The 21085-nt window shown below is 35.5% G+C and overlaps 1 long non-coding RNA gene across 2 annotated transcripts in view; it reads right to left on the reverse strand.

Moving 5' to 3' along the window:
• LOC133625637 (uncharacterized) overlaps positions 1–20046 on the reverse strand; it is a 46493-nt gene extending 26447 nt beyond the window's left edge. The window contains exon 1 of one of the 2 annotated variants that reach the window (XR_009818936.1): positions 19990–20046. This is a non-coding gene — a long non-coding RNA (uncharacterized LOC133625637). Of the gene's footprint in view, positions 1–6567; positions 6642–19989 lie in introns of those variants that run through there. The other variant, XR_009818937.1, reaches the window with a different exon arrangement.
• Between the last annotated feature and the right edge of the window lie 1039 nt (positions 20047–21085).

Here is a 21085-nt window from a genome sequence, read left to right on the forward strand (position 1 = left end):
ATGGAATATCTCTGGCATTTTTCTTCCCTTTAATTCCTCTTTCCTATTGTTTTGAGGACAAAAATCGATATGGTTTCAATCTGATAGTGAAATTAGTGTATCATCAGTTGCATTAGCAGCAAACTTTACTTGAAAATTTAATATGCAACTGAGAAGAATCTTAACTGTAGGAATACCCTAAATTTGTTAAAAAGGAATAAAGAAGACATTATATAACTTCAACTGAATAGCTTCTTCACAGATACTTCTAGAACTTTTTATGCAGTTCAAAATTCTCTGTCTGAAAGGATACAACAGAATAAGACAGAAAAGATGGATAAGGATAATCAAAGTTTCTGTTTAAGGGATACTGAAACAGGAACTTTCAGTATAGAAAAAAAAAGATAAATAAGGAAAGAATATGATAGATTTTTATAGACTAATATGTGGCATAGAGACATCAAATGTAGATTTATGACTCTGTAAAGTGTCCTCCCAGTGCAAGGACACTGGAAAATACATGAAATTAAAGTTGAAAAGGCAGTAATAAAACAGTTGGTCATTGCACAGGAATAAAGAAAGTGTGGAACATCTTACTGTCTTTTGTTGTAGCAATGACTCCATGGATTTAGAAGATAACTGGACAAATTTGTTAAAGAAGAATTCTTCCATGACTATTATGTACACATGCTGCAGTTCTGGTCTTCTTATCTTTATGGTGTCACTTTGTCAGATAAGTATTATAAAATGTAACTTGAGAATAAAAAATGAGAATTGATAACAGTCTAAAAGCCTGAAGTTCAAAAATTTGAAAGAATATTCATTAAAATTCTAGTACTTGAATTATTATAGTCCTTTATATCTGTCAAGAATGGTCCAGCTTAATATTTTCCTTGAATTCTAACAACCAACAAGGAAAACACTGCCAAATGCCAAAATGGCTTAATGTTTTATCAAGCACAATGTTGACAGCCTACAGTAGATAAAGACCACAAACAAGTTCACTCATATGGACAGAAGAAAATACACTGGGTATAATCAAAGACTGCAATATACAGACTTATTCTTAGCTGTCCTGTGAAAACTTCAGCATAATTTTATTTAATCATTATTGTAATTCATCTTTACTGCAGTTTGGTCCAAATATGTTTATCAAAGAATATTGTTAACAAAAGTTACAAAGGAGGAAGGGCACATGAGCAGTCAAATATATAATTTTTAGATTTAAAGCATCATTAATTGAAACATAGATAAGAATATAAGAAAAGGAATACACCAATTCACATCTAATTGCTCAGATGTTCTATTAAAAATTTAGCCATTAAAAATTATTTGTTTACTAAACAAAAAATTAAAAGCAATCAAAACATCATTACTAGTATAGAACTCAATAATCATTCGTGTAAAATCTCTTTCTCTGATTGATGAAACAAATATAGCAAACATGTAATGCAAAATATGTACAAGTTTAGAAAGATTTATAGCTAGAATTTCCAAATAATTAAAAATAAAAATAATGTTGAAATTTATAAATTTTTAGTTTTGAAATTGTTACAGGCTGTACATGTCAGAATTAAAACTGCAATTATTTTTCCACTCTGTAATTCACAATACAAAAAAATGTCTCTTATTTGTCAACAAAATTATAGTGAAATTTACTTTGTTTTTAATTCTTTCATTTTATGTGGGCTGAGATTATTTATCCTCCATTCATCTTGTGCTAAGTGCTCACAGAACCTCTTTTATATGACTTTCATGAACACTGGTTGCATTTGGTTAACTCTGGGATCCTAGCAACAATCCACTTTGCAATGTGCAATATCTTTTTTTAAAGTAAAAAGCTTTAATTGTGGAAAATTATGCAGTAATGTATGTCATTGTTGACAACAAATCAAATGTTTACTGAACCCGAATTTTTTTTTCTTTGGTAGTTACTTTATACTCTTTTCTTTTGAACTTCTTCAGTCACAGTGACTAGAGTGTGGCTTCAACTTGTCTCTATATATTTGCAGGAGATATGAATATTTCAAATGAATATTCAAACTATTTTTGAGTCTATGTTATTACAAATCTTTGATATTGAGGAAGTCAATACAACACAGGTAAAACACTCAGTAATTGCAGTAAAATTTACATGAGCATCCAAATTGCAGATTGTGTGGAAGCATCTTAAAATTAAGAAGCAGTTAATTATAATGGGATGCACATGAGTTGTAGCAGTTAGGCAACTAACCATAGAACAAAATTTCCATCCTATCCTGAGATGAATTTTTGACTTACATGTTGGACATAGGATTCAATAATAATATAAAAGAGTATTTCCTTTTAAAAAAATTTAGAAATATTGCTTCACTTTTACTGAATTTTTAGTAGGTACTTTTTACATTTTTAATGTATCTTGTGCATGACTAATAGGAATTTTTACATGTTTAGATTTTTGTTTTCTATTTAATTGCACATTCTATTCAAACCAATTTAAGAAATTCCTTTAAATCTTTAAATGCAGGGGATTTTATTTCTGTTTTGTTTAATATATTACAGGGAAGGTTTTTATTTCTTATTTACTTTTATGTCTGTATGTGTTGTTCATAAAATACTTGGTAATACTCTAATTTTAAATCTTGGACTGTAAATCAAGATTCACTGATCATAGGAAGCAAATGAAGAATGTAGGACCAAATAAAACAGTCTTCTTGTTCAAGACATGTATCCATTAGAAAACAATCGTGCCTTTAAAGGAAGGACTTGATTGCCTTCTACACTGTTTTTTTTTTAAAAAAAGCTGTCTACGCAGACAGTGTTGCATACAATTCCCAGATGACCAATTATTTGGCAGTCATCTAGAAGTAAAGTTATCACTCCCCAGAAAAATGTGGTAAAACCTTTCTGTTGGTAAAACCTTTCTGTACAGTCGGAACACTTGTGATTGAAGATGGGATATATAAAAATGGTAGATACAGTTGTTTTCAAATTGCTATTAATTGAACAAATATAAGCCATAATTCTTAATCTGCTTTCTTGGTTTTTTTTTGTTTGCTTGTTTTTTGGTGTTTTTTTTTTTTTAAAGATTAAAAAAACCTCTTGTAAGTAAACTCAAATTAAAAGTTGACAAATTTAATATTAAATTGAGAAAATGACATTTTGCACTATAAAATATCCTTTGACTCATACCTTCATTATGAGAAATTTGGTTTTGGTTATATTTAGTGAGAGGAATATAGAAAGTTGCGACTGACATGTTTTGTTTTTTTGTTAAGGTGAAGCCTAGCAACCAACATAAGTTGCTGTATGTCACCTTTTTCACAAGAAAATCTCTATAAGAACAGCCATCACACAAAAACTCCAATGAGTGTGTTGTCTTCCAGACTCATATAACAGGCAAGTCAAAGGAAGGTCCTTGAATTAAAATTATTTAAAGTTTATCAGAAGCAAGGTCAGGTTAACACTCAACACAAACATGATATGACAAGAGAGTGAAGAACTCTTCAGGATTTCTAAGGTTCATAGCTGTTCAAGCCTTGTGTTCAGTGTGAAGAAGGCATAAGAAACAATTTGTCTTTATGGTTTATAAAACATTGGTTAATGCAACCAAAGATAGTACCCTGATGTCTCTTGATCTTGCATGTTAACTGAGGATCTTAAGAAATCTATAGCTTGACATTCTGTTAAGATGAACAGTTCAGTTCTGATGGTTTAGAAATCGTACTCTTAAAACTGAAAAAAGCTCACCCAGTTCCTAGAGAAAAAAAGAATAGTGCCTTTGAAGTAAGGTTCTCATACAGAAAGCTCACAGTGCCCTGAATGTTGTTTAGTTAGCCCTAAATATTTGTCACATATAGGCTATCAAAACCAACAAATATAAAACCAAAGCAAAAACATAAATTTACTTTATAAATCTGTATAGTTAATTTTCATATCCTTATATTGATTTAATAAAGCTATTTCTAGAATGAGACATTTCAAAGTCTGTTGGAAAACAAACCTGATTTAAAGCCAAGTTTTCACTTCTCTTTCCTCTGAAGTTGCAGTCTAATTCATCTAACTGCTTGAATGAAAGTGTTCCTTATTCCCTCTAAGTGATCAGTATCTAATAGCGACATTATTAGTCACAGAACCTACTTGATACAGATTGCACTACATGTTCTGCTTTTCTAGTCTGAATCTGTATTTTTTTCCCTTCTGTAGTGCTCCCTTGGTCAAGCAGAAGAAGTCTAGAGAAAGAGCAAATTTTGTGACTTTTCATACATACTTGAAACTGGGGAAGGTAAATATCTTTCAGTCTGTCATGGAGCAGAAATACCCTGGAGTCAAAGTAGTTTATCTTACTTGAAGAGAGTGACAGAAATAATTAGTAATGATGAATGTTAAACAGAACAGAGATGAAACACCTGCAAAAATATCTACATTTATATTCCTCTGAGGATATAGGTGAATGTGGGCAACTCAGTATTTGAGAAATAAGCTATGTAGACAGTTCACAGGGAAAGCTATTTTTAAATCCCACCATTCTAAAGATGATTTTTAAATTCTGTCTGCTCTCAAGTGATATTTCCGTTTCTATGACTTGCAGTTACAGATATTTGAATGATAGGAACCTCTTAACCTAGGCATACAGAATGGGTCATTTTCAGCTTATCATACTTACACAATTTGATAGATAGTGCAACATACTTAAACTATTTCCATTGCTGCTAAATGTGTCATCATTTCTGCTCTTTTCCTTTTACACTGTGATTTAGTTAAGCTAAATAGACCTATTTATAGATTTAAATACATTTCTAAATAAACTGAAAGGTGTTACTAAATCTTTTCCTGATATCCTTGAATTTGTCATTAGGCAATTTTCTGTTGGTTTTGCATAATACAGTATTAAGTGTTCTAAACAAGAACTGAGAATTACAATTTCATTTTATTACAGAATGATGAATAACCAATAACATATTTGGTGATTTGCAAGCAAAACATGAACAAGCTATTTAAATATTTATTTTTGATAACTAATGCAAATCATGAATGAAAAGACATGAGTAATAAATGTTGTATTTTTCTCATGGTAAAACAAATTATCAAATTATTCTCTAAACCAAACAACCCTGCAATGATTTAACTTGAGTATTGTTCAGTATTTCTTGAAACTGGTACCTAACTTCGTGCCTGTTGACATTAAACATTGATAGGCAGGTTTTCCCTTGTGTCGTTTGTATGCACAGTGACCTGAATTTCATCCACAATCATAGTATGTGCAAGTGTACACCAGGCAGGCTTTTTCATATTTAGTTGTATATTAGCAGCTTATTAATGACATTTATCATTTATATCTCTTTTTAACCTATTAGCTTGTGAGATACAATTTTTTAAAAAATATATACTTGTATTTGAAGCTATGTTAACAGACCAAGTGATATGAAGAAGGGTTGAAGTTTTCAAAAATTTTAATGTACTTTATTTTTCACAATGATACATTTGATACATTTAGCATCAAATTTAGAATCCAGATTAGTTGTGTAATTTTCTATCTTTATTTTCAGATAAATAGGTTAAAAATTGAGTGTGTTCTTGAAGATCTTCTCTGGCAATTTTTGAAGTGTGTCATTATTATTGAGATAACTCTCTGTTCTCAAAGAAAAATACTATTGTATTCTAAAGTAATGAAATGTTTTGTTTCATCAAACTAGTATTCTAGGCAACTGGAGAGGAATCTGTCAGGCAAGCCTGAGAGTTAAGTTGAAGCTTGAAAGTTGTCTGTCTTATAAATTAACCTAATTTCTGCCATTTACAAAGCAACAGATGTATTTTTCTCTCAGTCATGCACAAGCCAGAGTAGTCTGTTTTGTTGAGTGAAAAAGAGAGAAATACTGCTCTTCAAACTACACATAGAGAGAAAAATATAGTGAAAGGGACAAGTTTTGATTGCTAAGGAATAAGTTCTGGAATCAACCTCAAGTTGTAAATTCCAGTGAAAGTATCTGTAAAAGCTCAAATGCTCTTGCAAAATTCTTGGTACCTAGTTCAAACAAGATTAATCTGTAAGGAAATATTGATGATACATAAAGTATATTAAAGTTATAAACAAAGTGACAACTTTTTTCAAATGACAAAATTTCCAGGTAGTCTTAAGGTGATTCAGTTACAAATGTCAATAAGACCTGCTTCAAGATCTTCTTACCCTTAATGACCCCGAGGATTTTGAACTTGATAGTACCACAATACTCTGTATAAGCAGGGGGATTTTCTGAACTACTGTTGTTTAACAATGTAATTTGATAGTTATTATTATATCTATATATTCTTATTACAATACACAAATCTTTCCTTCATCTATGTAATTTACCTTCATAGTCTAAATGTCTTATCATACCTTGCAAACTCTTTTTATTGAAAGAAAAGGGAATCAGAAAGAACTTCATTGTATATGAAGTTTACATGTTTTGGGTAAGATGTATGAGAACATCTCAGTTGCCATATGCAATTTTTCCTTTCCTTGACATAGAATACGTACATTTAAGTGCAGGATTTCAGAGAATACTGAAGAAAACAGTACTTTTTCACTGGGATTGTCTTAATTTCCCTTTTGCAAAATCTACTTACATAATGCACATTTAGTTGTCATTTCAGAGCAATCTCTACTTCTCACTTCATTGAAACAGAAAGCTTTCAGTCTCTACTTAGTCCTTGAAAGGTAGTTCACTCTTGCTCGTTTTATATGCCAATCTTCTGTAGTTCCTTTGAATACAGTTTTTAAAAAAGCAGAAAATAATATCTTAATATTTAAATTTTAGAAGTAATTTCAATATATTTTTCTTTATGTTTCTGTCACTTTTAAATCACGATATTTTATATTTACTGTTATCTGAGAATCTTGTCAGGAGTACATTTATAAGAAGCACAGTAGTCATTAACCTACATTTATGGAGCTACAGAAACTTTAATCTATTTGTATGTCAGTCCTGGCATCTTGCAAACAGCTGAATCATTGATGTAAGTCTTTAAACTGACAAATAATAAAAGTGAGGCAGAAAGTGCAAATCAAATTTAGAACAGACATAGAAGGCATGTACATATGTAATGTATTGAAATGTTTCTCTTTCAAGTCTTTCATGTAAGGCTTCTGGAATTACCAGATTTTACATTCATGAAATGTATATCAAACAAGTTTTACAAACAACTGATCTCCTGTAGCATCCACAAAACTCTTTGCAATCAGAATCTAAAATACAGTCTGTAACATCCTAAAACCAGAAAAGGCTTCAAAGAATTTTGAGCATAGAATTTTTTCCCCATAAAAAGGCTCAGTTGGTTTCTAGGCAACGTAGCTCTTCTAAATCCCTTTCATGCTCTATATAGTATCCCATCGAGTGACCCTGCCAGAATAAACTGGTTAGAGCAACCACAGGCATCATAATGATTTCTGCCTGACAGGCTTGTTTGTTATTCAAGGTTTTTGCAGGATGTCTGCTGTATAACCTAACAAGCCCCCATAGGAGTCAATATCTAACTTGATTCTCCTGGCAGCCTTAGTTTTGCTAAGACTAAAGAAAGTGACTTACTGGCAACTGGTTTGCCTCTCTTCCTCTTTCATATCACTAATTGCATTTGTGTGGACACACACAAACTATGACAGAGACCAAACAGCCTGGTGTACAAGATCTCTTTTAACCTCTTCCTTCAGAGTCTATCAAGCGGTTTATTGTCTGTACCAGGGAACTCATTTCATAGTAGTGTCTGGATATAGCTGTAGGGCAGGATGTCTAATCTAGAAAGATAAAGAAATTGTGCTTTCATTAATTTCCTATTGCAGGTCTCCAGGTCTGATGACACTTATGAAATTACTTTGGTCACTATAATGTCACTTCAGAAACAGTGTTACATTATAAACACAATCTGTTGCACAACTGAAACTTGATTTATGGCATTCAACAATCCTACCTAATGACCTTACACAGTGTATCGTACATCTTTGATGAGAAATTAGATGCTTATGAAGACATTTGTTACTTTTAATTATAATCCTGCTAATTTCTTCATTCCCAAATGTAACATTAGTGTTTCCTAATGAACTGCAGATTAATTCTTTGAATTAGTCACCATCCCCTACTCTGCCCCCACACACACTAGATGGCATTAATTTTGCTTTGGGGACCTTAAAGGAATTTGTTGTTATGAGTGTTGTTATGGTCTCGCTATTAATATTTAAGAATTTGGTTTATCTTAATTTCAATTAAATTATTCTCTAATGTTCTGAAGTTGAGCAGAGAGATAATACATTAAAAAAGAACAATAGACACTTTACACATCAATACCAATAAATTGTGTGAGTGATATGGTAGGAGCAGATCAGAGTGTTGTCATTTTCTCTGATGTGTGTACATGAAGATGGTAAATTAAAACAAGTTTGATGGTCTGAGTTCAGTCCTTAATGGTTAAATAACAACAGTGTGTAATTACCAAACATAATATAACACATTTCTTCCCATAAGGTAAATTTCATACTTACTGATTCCATGCACCTCTGGAACTTTAAATCTATGTTTTTAAAACAAAATAATATTAACAACAGTTATCTCTCTGACTATAAAAAATCTACTTTTCTTTTTCATCTAAGTCTGTAATGTCTGACCTGACCATACATGACTAGGATTTACTATCTAGGTTGATACAAACAAACCTCTGAATTCATGGTTTAAAATAATAGATTCTTGACTCCAAACTTTGTATTAGCTGCCAACCTCACAAAATAACCCTCAATTCACGTTGCATGAAAGCTTTCATTCTCTGCCAGCAATTGCTTGCTGAGCTGTTCCTGCCTTCCTCTTCTTTCCTTGACAGATGATGTGTTAAAAAAGTACTAAGTGGGATATGTACCAATTGCAGATGTATCAAATGGGACAAGCAGACATTCAGAGGAATACTGGAATGATCAGCACTGAGTGGTACCAAAAATGCAGCCACTATACAAAGACTCAAAAAAGAATATTCATAATTAAGGGCGCAGAAATTGTTTGTTAGTCTCTTTGTTATAAATCAAGGTGTTAATTTTGATGGTTTAATTGTTTTTAAATCATAAAATTTTATTATTTCATGACATTAACAATATTACGAATAGTCAAGAGAATAAAAATGAAAATATATATCAAATTCTTACTTGAAAGTGGAGCATGTGACAGTCTGTCGTGGTTTGGCCCAGCTAGCACAGCAGCACCACGACAGTCTCTTGCTCAGTACCTCCATTCACCCCCACCCTCGTTAGGATGGCAGAGGCCCCAGCGAAATGGGAGTAAAAGGATAAGCAAGGTTGTTGTAGATCGAGATGAGGGCAGGGAGAGCTCGCTGCCAATTACAGTTCTGGGCAAAACAGACTCCAGTACTCGACTTAGAGAGGAAAGTAGAAAAGTTTATTCTACAAGAAACAGAACAGAATAAAAGCAAAAAGGGAGTAGGATGATGAGAAAATTACAACCAGCACTTTAAGATCTCCCTCCCCCATCCCTCCTTTCTTCCCAGGCCCAGCTCACTGCTCCTGATATCTCTACCTCCTCCCCCCTCAATGGCTCAGGGGGCAAGGAGTGGGGGATGTGGTCAGTCTCTCACAGATGGGCTCTGCTGCTTCTGTCTTCTCAGATGAGGACGACTCCTGGTATTCTTCCCCTGCTCCAACATGGGGTTCCTCCCCCAGAGCACGCCCTCTTCTGGCCATAGTCACTGTCCCTGGCTCGGGGCCTTGAATTGAATCGCTGCACCTGGTCTGGGACCAGCTTTAGCAAAAGTCTCTGCCCTGATATGGGATCATTATCAAAATGAGTCTCTACTGCTGATGCGGGGTCCTTAAAGAAATGAAAATAAATCTCAGCTTCACCAGTTCTCTCCATAGAATGCAGGGGAGTCTCTGCTACAGCACACCTCCTCCTCTCTTTCATCACTGACCTTGGAGTCTGCATGGTTGTTTCTCTCACTGTTCCTACTCCTTGCACCACCACCAGCCAGAAGAAGAAGAAGAGGCAGAGAAGGAAGAAGGTGGAGGAAGATACCTCCTCTTCCAGCTTCTTAAAAAGTGATCGTGGAGGTGTCTAATTGGCTCAGCCCCAGAAGTGGGTCTGGCTCAGAGTTGTGAGCAACTTCTTACAGGAGCCATCTTTACAGCCCCTTCCCCCTTACCAGAAAAGGCTATCATGTCAAACCATGATACAGTCATAAGCTTTCACTTAGATTGTTTTGAATCTTGAATGAATCAAATTTGAGAGTGTGAAGTTTAGATGGAATATCATAAGATTTAATGAATTGTTCTCTTAAATAATTTCAATGTACTTTTATGCTCTGCCTCTAAAATGATCCAGACATAACTTGCTTGTATTTTTAAATGGAAGAGAAAATAATTTATTATATACAGGTCTGAAATTACACCTATAAGGACAGATTTAGATTTTTTTATTGTTTAACCTCAGCTGGCAACTAAGAACCACACAGCTGCTTGCTCACTCCTGCCACTGTCTCTGGTAGGATGAGAACAATTGTAAAAAGAAAAAAGTAAAGCTAGTGAGAAAAAAACATATTAATAATTGACAGTAATAAAAATGATAATGATAATCTGAAAAGAGAGAGAAATAAAACCCGAGTTATGCACAATGCAATTGTTTGCCACCTACTGCCAATGTTGTTTATATACTGAGCACAGGATCATGTGGATGGAATATCACTTTGACTAGTTCGAGTCAGCTGTCCTGGTCATGCTCCCTTCCAGATTCTTGTGTAACCTCCTCACTGGCAGAGGATGGGAAATTGAAAAGTCCTTCACTTAGGATAAGTGCTACTTAGTAACAACTAAGATATCAGTGTGTTATCACCATTATTCTCACACTAAATCCAAATCACAGCATTATACCAACTACTAGGAAGAAAATTAACTATCCCAAATGAAAACAGGACAATATTATTTGGATCTAAGCTTTGTGACTGAAATCACAAAATCACAGAATAGTAGGAGTTGGAAGACCTCTAAAGACCATCTAATCTAATCCCTTTGCTAAAGCAGGTTCACTTAGATCAGGTCACACAGAAACTTGTCCTAGCACATTTTGAAAATTTCCAGAGAAGGATACTCCACACCTTCCCTGGGCAGTCTGTGCCAGGGTTGCATCACCCTTACAGTAAAGAAATTTTTCGTTACGTTTAAGTGGAATTTTTTGTGTTTCAGCTTTTGTCCATTACCCTTTGTCCTATCACTGGACACTACAGAAAACAGTGATGTTCCATCCTCTTGACATACACCTTTTACTTACTTGTAAGTGTTAATGAGGTCCTCCTTCAGTCTCCTCTTCTACAGTCCCAAATCAAAGCATCCTTTCCTAATAAGAAAGATATTCCAGTCTTCTGATCTTCTTGGTGGCCCTGAGCTGGACTCTCTCCAGAAGTTCCTCGTCCTTCTTGAGTTGAGGAGCCCAGAACTGGACACAGTACCCCAGATGAGGTCTCACCAGGGCAGAGGAGAGGGGAGGAGAACCTCCCTCAACCTACTGGCCACACTTCTTTGATGCAACTCAGAATGGTGTTGGACTTCTTGGCCACGAGGGCACATTGCTGGCTCATGTTTAGTTTATTACCAACCAGGACTCCCAGGTCTCTCTGCAGGAGCTGCTCTCCAGCAGGTCAATCCCTAGCCTGTACTGGTGTATGGGGTTGTTCCTCCCCAGGTGCAGGACTCTGCACTTGTCCTTGTTGAACCTCATGAAGTTCCTCTCTGTCCAATTCTCAAGATCTCTTACACGGAAATAAAAGACTGTTATAGGTAAAAGTTGTATTGTTACACAGGTTCAGATAAAAATAGCTACATAATACTGTTCATTGTCAGTGACATATTTTATGAAGCAAAATCTGTAACTGTCATTAATCATTTGATTCATTCTGGGAAATTATCATTCTTGTGAACTTCTTAGGCTGTTTGAAATTCACATAAATTACTAAAAAAAATAAAATCATTTTGGTAAACTAAATTGAATATTGAATAAGCAAAAGTCCAATTGAATTGAAAATGTAATATAACTTACAGGTAAAGTCAGAAGGAAAAACTTTTATCTGCATTGGAGACATACCAAATACTTCAAATAGATGCCTCTCATATAAGCTCTTTTTCATAGTTTCATAACTGAATATCAGAGGAATAAGATGTATATTTTAACTTTCTGAAAATATGTGAAAAAGAAAAAATTTCAATGTTTTCCATTTTGATGTGTACTATAAAACATCAAAGTGATGGCAAAACAGTTCCTAAACTAATTACACAAATTCATTTAAATCTTCAGAGTGTGTAGTTGCTGTGATGGTGGATTTTTTATGAACTCAAGAGGAAAGAAAATAAAATAAACAAAAATTTGCATATATGTAGAAGACATCTTTCTCTGTAACAACTGATAGAAATGCTACATCTCAGAATAATGTATAAAGCATCTTGTACGTAATCTGAGCTATCTATCTTTGCAGCGTATGCTTCTGATGGGGTTGCTTTATCCTCAGTGAATTTCTTTTAAGTAGTTTTGACTGCAGGGAGCACAGCCACCCTCACTGTGCAGGAGGGGAAGATTTTACTATGTGCCTGAAATTTGAGAGTGATGAGTCATCAACCTTCACAAACATAATGGCTCAATGGCAAGTATACAGAAATAGTTCAAAGATCAGTGTGGAAGTGATATAGATTTTCTGGATTTGCACACACAAAAAAACAAAGAAAAACTTTTTTTTCAAGTTACCTGCAGTTATTTGAAGGGACAAGTTCAAAAGGAACTCTACTGAATAAACCAATTAATTCCTAGAATTCTCAGTCCCTAACTGATGAGAATGATTTTATCTTGATTTTACAAAGTTATTCTGAAAATCTGCTAGAAACATTTTCCTCTTGAGAAATTCATCGTGTTAGATACTGCCTGTGAAATAGAAATCATACTCATATTTGTTTTCAGTTCATGGAATAATACCAACCTGGTATTTACACTGATACTTATTTACATTGGAAATGTAACTATTAATTCAGCTTTTCCATTTACAGATGTGAACAGAGACTATTCTGTTTACAAGTAAATATTTAATTGCTTTCTTCTTTCATTGATTTTAGCTTAATGATCTGGACTAGTTTTGGACTGACAGTGTATTTTCTGAGAAAGGAAAAAGGTGATCTGGATTCACAATCAAAAATTTGTACCGATTTGGTGTATTCACTGTTACTAATTTTGATGTTATTCCTCAGTTATAGTTTACGGCTATTCTTGTTCCAAATGTCCTGTTTGGAAGTCTCCTTAAGCATATTGTATTCAAGTAAACAGGGAGCAAATAAGCAAAAGAATCAATGGGCTTTTTCACAGAAAGAATTCTGGGGATTGGAAGGGATCTCTATACATTATGCAGTCTGATACCCTGCTAAAGCAGATTCACTTCGATCAGGTGACACAGAAACACATCCAGGCAGGTTTTGTAAACCTCCAGAGAAGGAGACTCCACAACCTCTCTGGGCAGCCTGTGTTTTGCCTCATGTTCAAGTAGAACTTCCTGTATTCCAGCTTGTGCCTTTACCCCTTTACCCCAGTTTGCAGCTACTTTAAATCTCACTTTTCAAGGAGTAGTCAAATTAAAAAAGACTTTTCATCAATGCACAATGGAAACTAGTACCTTATATTAGTCAGTTCTTCAAATTCAAAATAGATTTACTAGACAGGGCTTAACAGACATTATAGCAAGTGGAATGATCTTGCTCAAAAAAGGCAGAGATTCTTTTCTTTTGTGTAGGGACAACAGAAGGTAATTATACTCATGTGATGCCATCATAAGGATCTTTAAAAAGGGCTGTGGATTTCTATTGGGAAAAATCAAGTTGAATGTCTTTACCACATCACATAGAGATGATGAAATGTGGCAATGAGAAGCTGTATTTGAAACTCGTAGGTTATAATCAATCATTTGTGACTTATAAGACTGAAGCGTAGCTACTAAATGCATGAAGCTATCCAGGCATCAGAGTATCTGTTTTAGATATGTTAACATTTAATAGTGTCTGTAGCCCTGAAACAGATTTTGAGGTTTCTCCATGTAGAAAACTTACAGAAATCAACAATCTGAATGAAGAATTACCTACACTGCTCTTCAGTGACTAGATCTTGATCCTCTTAGAAACTGAAGACTCAATCTGTCTAGACATTCTTCTTAAGTGCGAGGAAGGCCCCACCAGTCAGAGTCATCCATTTAGCGCAGAACAATAGAAAAAAAATCCCTTTTCTTGTTTTTTGCTGATAGTTAGGATGACAATCTGAAAAGTGAAACTTATTTTAAAATCCTTCATCTACTTCCTGTTTAAAAAAAAGAGTTTAACACAGTAGTTCTAATCCCTAAAGAAATGCTCTAAGCAGTGAACTGCATTCAATTTTTCATTACAGTTTGTGAACACTTCATGCAACATTGAGCATTTTTAAACAGAAGGACCTCAGAATCTTGTCTTAGAGTACCATGTGTAGTGGTTTTGCCTGGGCCAGGTTTTTTGGTTGCAGGGGGAGTTACAGGGGTGGCTTCTTTAAAGAAATATCTACCAGAAGCTTCCCTTGTAGCTGATAGGGCTAGGGCCAGTCGATTCTAAGGTGGATCCCATAGCTGATCAAGGTCCAGACAATTAGTGGCTGAGGTTAACGCCTCTGTGAAAAACACATTTGAGAAGGGGAAGAAGTTGCTGTGCAGTTGCAAAACTGCAGCAATAACAGGGAGTGAGAATGGGAAAACATCTCCGCAGACACCGAGGTCAGTGAAGAAGAAGGGGGGGAGGGTACTTAGGCCCTGAAAGAAAAATTCCCCTGTGACCTGTGGTGAAGACCACGGTGAGGCAGCTGTATCCCCACAGTCCAGGTAGGACCATGAGGGAAGCAGAGATCCACTCACAGGTGGATGCCTGAATGAGACTGTGACTCTGTGGAAAGCCCATATTGGAGCAAGTTCCTGGCAGGACCAGGGAGAGAGGAGCCCACGTCAGAGTAAGTTTGCTATCAGGACTTGTGATCCTGTGAGGGACTCAGGCAGGAGCAGTCGGTACCTGAAGGACCGTTCTGCCTGTGGGTGATCCATGCTGGGGCAGAGTGTGAGGAGTTGCCCCCATGGGAAGGACTGAAGCTGGAGAAATTCACAAAGGACTGTCTCCCATGGGGAGGGACACCACAGTGTAGCAGTGGGACATATAATGAGGCCTCATCCTGAGAAGAAGCAGTAGCAAAGTCCATCTGTAATCAATTGACTGCAACCCCATCCCCTACACCACTGGTGGGAGAAGGAAGGAGAGTCCTGGGAAGAGGGAGGGGTGGGGGAAGGTGTTTTAAGATTTGGTTTTATTTCTCATCTCCCTCATCTAATAAACCAAATCTTTTTCTCCCCAAGTTGAGTCTGTTTTGCACATGACACTAATTGCTGAGTGATCTCCCTCTCCTTATCTCAATACACAAATCTCTTGTTATATTTTTCTCTCCCCTGTCCAGTTTAGGAAAGGGAGTGATATTATGGCTTCATTGGCATCTGGTACCTAACCAGGGCTAAATCACCACAGTCTTTGCAGAAGAAGCAAGTTTCCAGTTCGAGACAAGAAAGCCAAATTAGTTTTTCAGAGTAAAACAGTAAGGGAAGCCATTGATTTTCTCAAGGAAATTTCCAATATTAAACTTTAAAACACAAGTAAGATATACAAGGAAAACATTTGCTTGAAAGCCAAAGAAATATCTTAGAAGTATAATGGTAATACTTATTGTAAAAAATATTGAATATAGATATTTGGAGAAGTTTAACAGTCAGACATGTATATAACACTAGGATTAGGTTCCAGCTGTCAAATGTGAGGTTCTGTTTACTTTGTAGTGCCAAAGTCAGAAAACAAACTAGGAGAGAATATGAAATCCAGTTTCTTTCCCTCAGAAGAGATTATTTAAAAAAACATAACACTTTCATTTTACACATAAAATATACTAAACCAAATAGTCATTTTGCTACTTAAAGAAGTCGTTAATCTTTGCAGAAATATAGGAGAAAGTATGAAAAGAAATGTGATATGCAGTATTGTTTGTTTCTGTACTTTTTTATATACTTATTCCTAAGTGTCATCTCCACTTCTGAAAGTGCCAACAAAAAAATGTTTGTATCAACTATCTCTACAGAATCTGTGCTTTTTCCTAGATCGTGAGTAGAGAAGTGGTTTTTTACACATTTTCAAGTAAACTATGGTTTATGGAGAAACCATATATTTTTTGCTTCATGTCATTGGATTCCAGAGCTGCTGAAGTTTACTTAACTATAGATTGTTTAAAAAAATGTGTAATAAATAGTAGCAAAAATCTTAAAAGTAATTAATTCTTTAATGAGATCCAAAAGGGAGATTGAAGAATGCCTATTCAGTTTTACAGATTCTGAAAGAATTAAGATTAGCAAAGATTAATGCCCAAGGGAGGAGTAAATCAAAATAAGACTCTAGCTTTAAATGAATCTAATATCTAAGCAAAAGCTTTATGTCTCAGTCATATTGTGTTTTCAGAATGTTTTCAGTATGTGCAAATCTTGTCTTCCTGAAGCAGAGTACATAGTAGTAGCAGTACAGTAAATTCCAGTTTTTGAAAAAAAATGTATTTGAATTATCAATCCATCTAATCAATGTTATTAAACAGTATTGTAGAGAATAATTAAAACAGAACCTAAGTACCATAGGGAAGCCACTGCCTTTTTCAAGATGTTGGCATATTATTTTGTCTTGTAAGAAATTCCCATTGTTTTAACATTTTTCATTCAATGATTAATGCATTGAAGAGACTTATAAATAAAGGACAATTAAATTTTGAAAGAAAGAAGTGTGACATTAACAAAATACATGGTATTCATTATAGAGAAAACTAGTAAAACATAAATGCCCAAATCCTGTTAAGATTGCAGTTGTAGTAATGACTAGCCTTCTAGAAGAACATCTCTTTTTTATACTAACGGTTGTTTTAGGTCTAACCTAAGTCTACAGGACGTAAGACTATGCAGGATCTAGCTACCTTTTTTCCCCCTATGGGACTTTATAATGTTCCTTTCTATGTTTGCAGATAATGATTATGATAGAACATTATAGTATATTAGAATATGTTCTCTGCCTCTATCTGTTAAAATTCACAGCTATTAAGACCAATCAAGTCTCTTCTGGCAATTTTTCTGTTACCGATTTTTAAAGGAGAGAAATACTAAAATCTGTATTTGCTAGGACAAATAAACCCATTTTAAACAAACTTTTGTCGCTAGCGGAATCTCTAGACTATTTTAACTTTTCAAGTAGGAATTATTTTTTTTCCTAAGAGTATGCAATTACTAATTTGCAAAAAGGATTCCAACAGGAAATGAAGCATCAGAAGACACAACTTTTATTTAGGTCACTCAACTTTTATTGAGAAAATAGACAAAACTTTAACCTAGATTTTCCTTTGTATAGCTGAGTGAGCTAATTATCTACTTTGACTCACTGATTATATTTCCTTTCAAATTTATCAACACCTGCTGTTAAGAAAAAAATCCCCAAAAAACAAACAAAAAAACCCCACACAAACAAAAACATCCCACCAGAATCTTATGTTCACACCACTTAGTCTCATTTATTCAGATAGAAGCTCAGATATAAAGTAACATCAAAATTATTGCTACGACATTTAAGCTTTTGCTTAAATCCCATGTGGAAGTTTCATTCTCAGCCAGCAGTGTACCTGGGCCAGAGAGCTGGGCATTGCAGGAAATGTTCGTTGAGGGGCTAACCGGACAGAGCCTGTTCAAGCAGCCTCAAGCAGGGAGTGAGGCAAGATGGAGGCCACCAGGGCAGCCAGAAGTCCATCTTAACAGGCAGGCAGATGTTCCATCAAGTTATAAATATTAGGAGTACTTCACTGAGAAGAATACTGTGTTCATGATGGTTCTTTTTTTTCCTCTCCTTTTTTTCCCCTTATACATACACATACAATTTGTGGACATACATTTACGTCTTTCTCTCTTTTCATTGGTCTGTCACTTCAGTTACATCCAGAGTTACTATATTTGATGCTCTTGTAGTGGGTCTGGGACGGTAGTGATTTTCCACAGCAGCTCCTGCAGTGCTGTGCTTACTGTTGATATCAATATTATGACTACCGCTTGCACAACATCGGGGCTGTCCCTCCAGCATTCCTTCCCCCACCTTCACCAATAGCTGTGAGTGGGCATGATCTTGGGAGGGTCTATGGCCAGGACAGCTGACCCAGGCTGACCAAGGAGATATTCCATACCATATGACGTCAGCTCAGTAATATAAACTGGGGGAAAGGAGCAGGAAGGGGAGGCGAGATTCATTTCTGGCCTTCCAAAAGCAACCGCTACGCGTACTGAAGCCCTGCTTCTCGGGAGGTGGCCAGACATCGCTGCTGATGGGAAGTAGAGAGTAACAGCTTATCTGCTTCTGCTTTGCTTCCCGCGCGCGCGGCTTTGCTGCTTATTTATTAAACTGCTTTTATCTCAACCCACGAGATTCCCATCTTATTTTCTCCCCTTCCCTGGCTTGCTGAGGAGGTGGGGGGTAAAGCGGTGTGGTGGGCACCTGGCATCCAGCCAGGCTCAAACTACCACAGTCCTTTATGTAGGTTAGATACTATTTGTTACTCTTGTTATCACTAAACCAGGGCCCTGAAACAGATGGGTTTGATTCTGGTCTCAGGTGATCCAGATCTCATAGGAACACCTTAAGATTTCAGCCAATGGGAAAAAATGAGAATGCAGTACTATCTACTAATCAGTCCATTTGGTTGGGTGTGGGAGAGAGGAAAACGCCTTCAAACAAACAGATGACAAACAAACAAATGATCAACTTCTGGGCACCTAGGAGATAACATTGAAACATTCACAAAAACTGATATTAATTCAGTTAAGTAAGAAGCTTTTAGCAAGCCTATCTTCCTTTTATAGATGAGGTTACTGCTCTGGTAGCAAGGTAGTATGTGTGCTATATTTTTTTCCTCAAAAGTCTTTTTCAGTCTAGTATATCATAAGCAAAATGAAGAAAAATAGTGGAGATGAAACCATGGTTTACTGACCCCTTAGCTGAATGAAAAGGACAGAATATTAAAATAAGTTCTATCACAGTGTCTCCCCACTCAAGTCTTACAACCTAGGAAATGGACTGGATACTTAATACTTGTGACATTGTAGTATTAGGAGTAGCGAGTTCTTTTGGAATAGATCACATACTAAATAGTGAATATTTTGCATATTTGAGAAACAGTTCATTCTACGAAGTATGGTAGGTCTCAGCTGGAATATTTTGGGATGACACATTTTTAAAATAATTCATCATATTAGAGAAAATCAGGAGAAAACAGAAGGGAAGATGCTTGGAAAACATGAAGAACAAAACAATTAAATGTAAATTTTAGTAAGAAATTATAAGATGTTTAGTAGTTAAAAATCTATGGTGGACTTTAGTAGCTTAAACATTGATGTCTAGAGTCTGTTTAAACAGCTAAGTGTTCCACTTAGCTTTCAGCAACTGTCTCAAAAAGACATGTGTCTCCTATAGGTCCAGTGACATATCCGTTAACTTTGTAAGGAAATTATGAATGCTTCAGAGTATCTGAAATGATACAGAAGTCTGTAATTTGGAAACCTGAATATCCCTCCATTTGTTAAAAAAAAAATAAAAAATGAAGGAAACAAAAAATCTGAAGTAATTTGCAAGCACAGAGCCTTCAGAAACAGATGCAACCATCTTGAAGTCAGTGCTTCTGGAATTACATTCAACAGAAGCTGTTTTGTTTGTTGGGTTGGTTTTTATATTTGGCTTTCTGTATGTTTTATTGAGTGGAGCAGGGAGGGGAACCAGACAAAAAGGGGAAAAACCCGCGAAGGTTGAAATAAGAACAGTGTAATAGAACAACAATAAGAAGAAACAAGTTCAGGAAAAAACAGTTTTAACAGTAAATGAGGGGATATACAAAAGGAATGGTGTGTGCCACAGCTGCTCACCGCCCAGGACCCGACACGACCGCTCCCAACCGGCAGCTGAGTCCGCGCTCCCAAAGCCCTGCCCGCGACTACCTCCCTGCCTATATGTACTGGGCATGATGTCAGTATGGTATCAAATACCTGTTGGCCAGCCCGGGTCAGCTGCCCATGCTGTGCCCCTTCCTACTTCCTCATCAAAGTTAACTCTATCCTAGCCCAAACCAGGACAGTTGTCTGGGTACCCTTAGTCTTACAGAAAATAGAACAAATTCAGTGACATATTGCCAATTCTCTATTCATGTTAGTCTGTCATTTCCATGTGGAAATTTATCTCATGTAACTGACTGAATAAATTAAAGTTTAATAAAATTTTCATTGCCATCTCATAACAATGGCCATTGAGCTTCCAGCAGTTTTGGCTTAGTTTTTCTAAAACTAAGTAGTAAAAAGTGTAAAGTACACAACTGACAAACATCATACATAAAAATATTACCTGAGGAAATAACAATTCACATTTTAAAATATATACTGCTGATTGTTCAGCAAGAGTAGGATTTAAGTAGTAAGCTTTAAACCTAAACCTTCTTACATATATGTCCTATTATGCTGAGAATATAAGGGAATCAGGTGTTCCATAAATAAATACACTTAAAGAGAGAGGAATATAAAGGAGGGTGGGAGAAAGGAAAATATAATAAATGGAGCTTCCTGTGGTTTCAGCTCATCCTTCTTCTTCCACTGCTTTTCTTGATTCCTATCAGGGAATATAGTCCCAAATCTTGCTGCAACAGCTTTTGTTCAGATGGTAATTTAGTCTTCTTTTCAAATTAATGACATCTGGGTGTGATAAGTCATCAGGTAAGTTTTCCTGATATGTCTTTTATAGCTGTTGCTATAGCATTACTTGATATAAAAATTGTGATATAGAGTAAGCGGTTCTTCATGGCTTTACAAGTTAAGGTAAAATTTTCATTTCAATAATTTCACAGAATATGAAACTGCCCTAGTAGTGGAAAGATCTAAGCTAAACAGAGCTAAGAGATCAGAGGAAAATCTGATTGAAATGCTCAATGTTTCATTTAGTAGCAGTGTGTATAGTCTGTAATATCTATGAGTT

This window comes from Colius striatus, chromosome 6 (genome assembly GCF_028858725.1).
Source record: "Colius striatus isolate bColStr4 chromosome 6, bColStr4.1.hap1, whole genome shotgun sequence".
Classification (NCBI taxonomy): domain Eukaryota; kingdom Metazoa; phylum Chordata; class Aves; order Coliiformes; family Coliidae; genus Colius; species Colius striatus.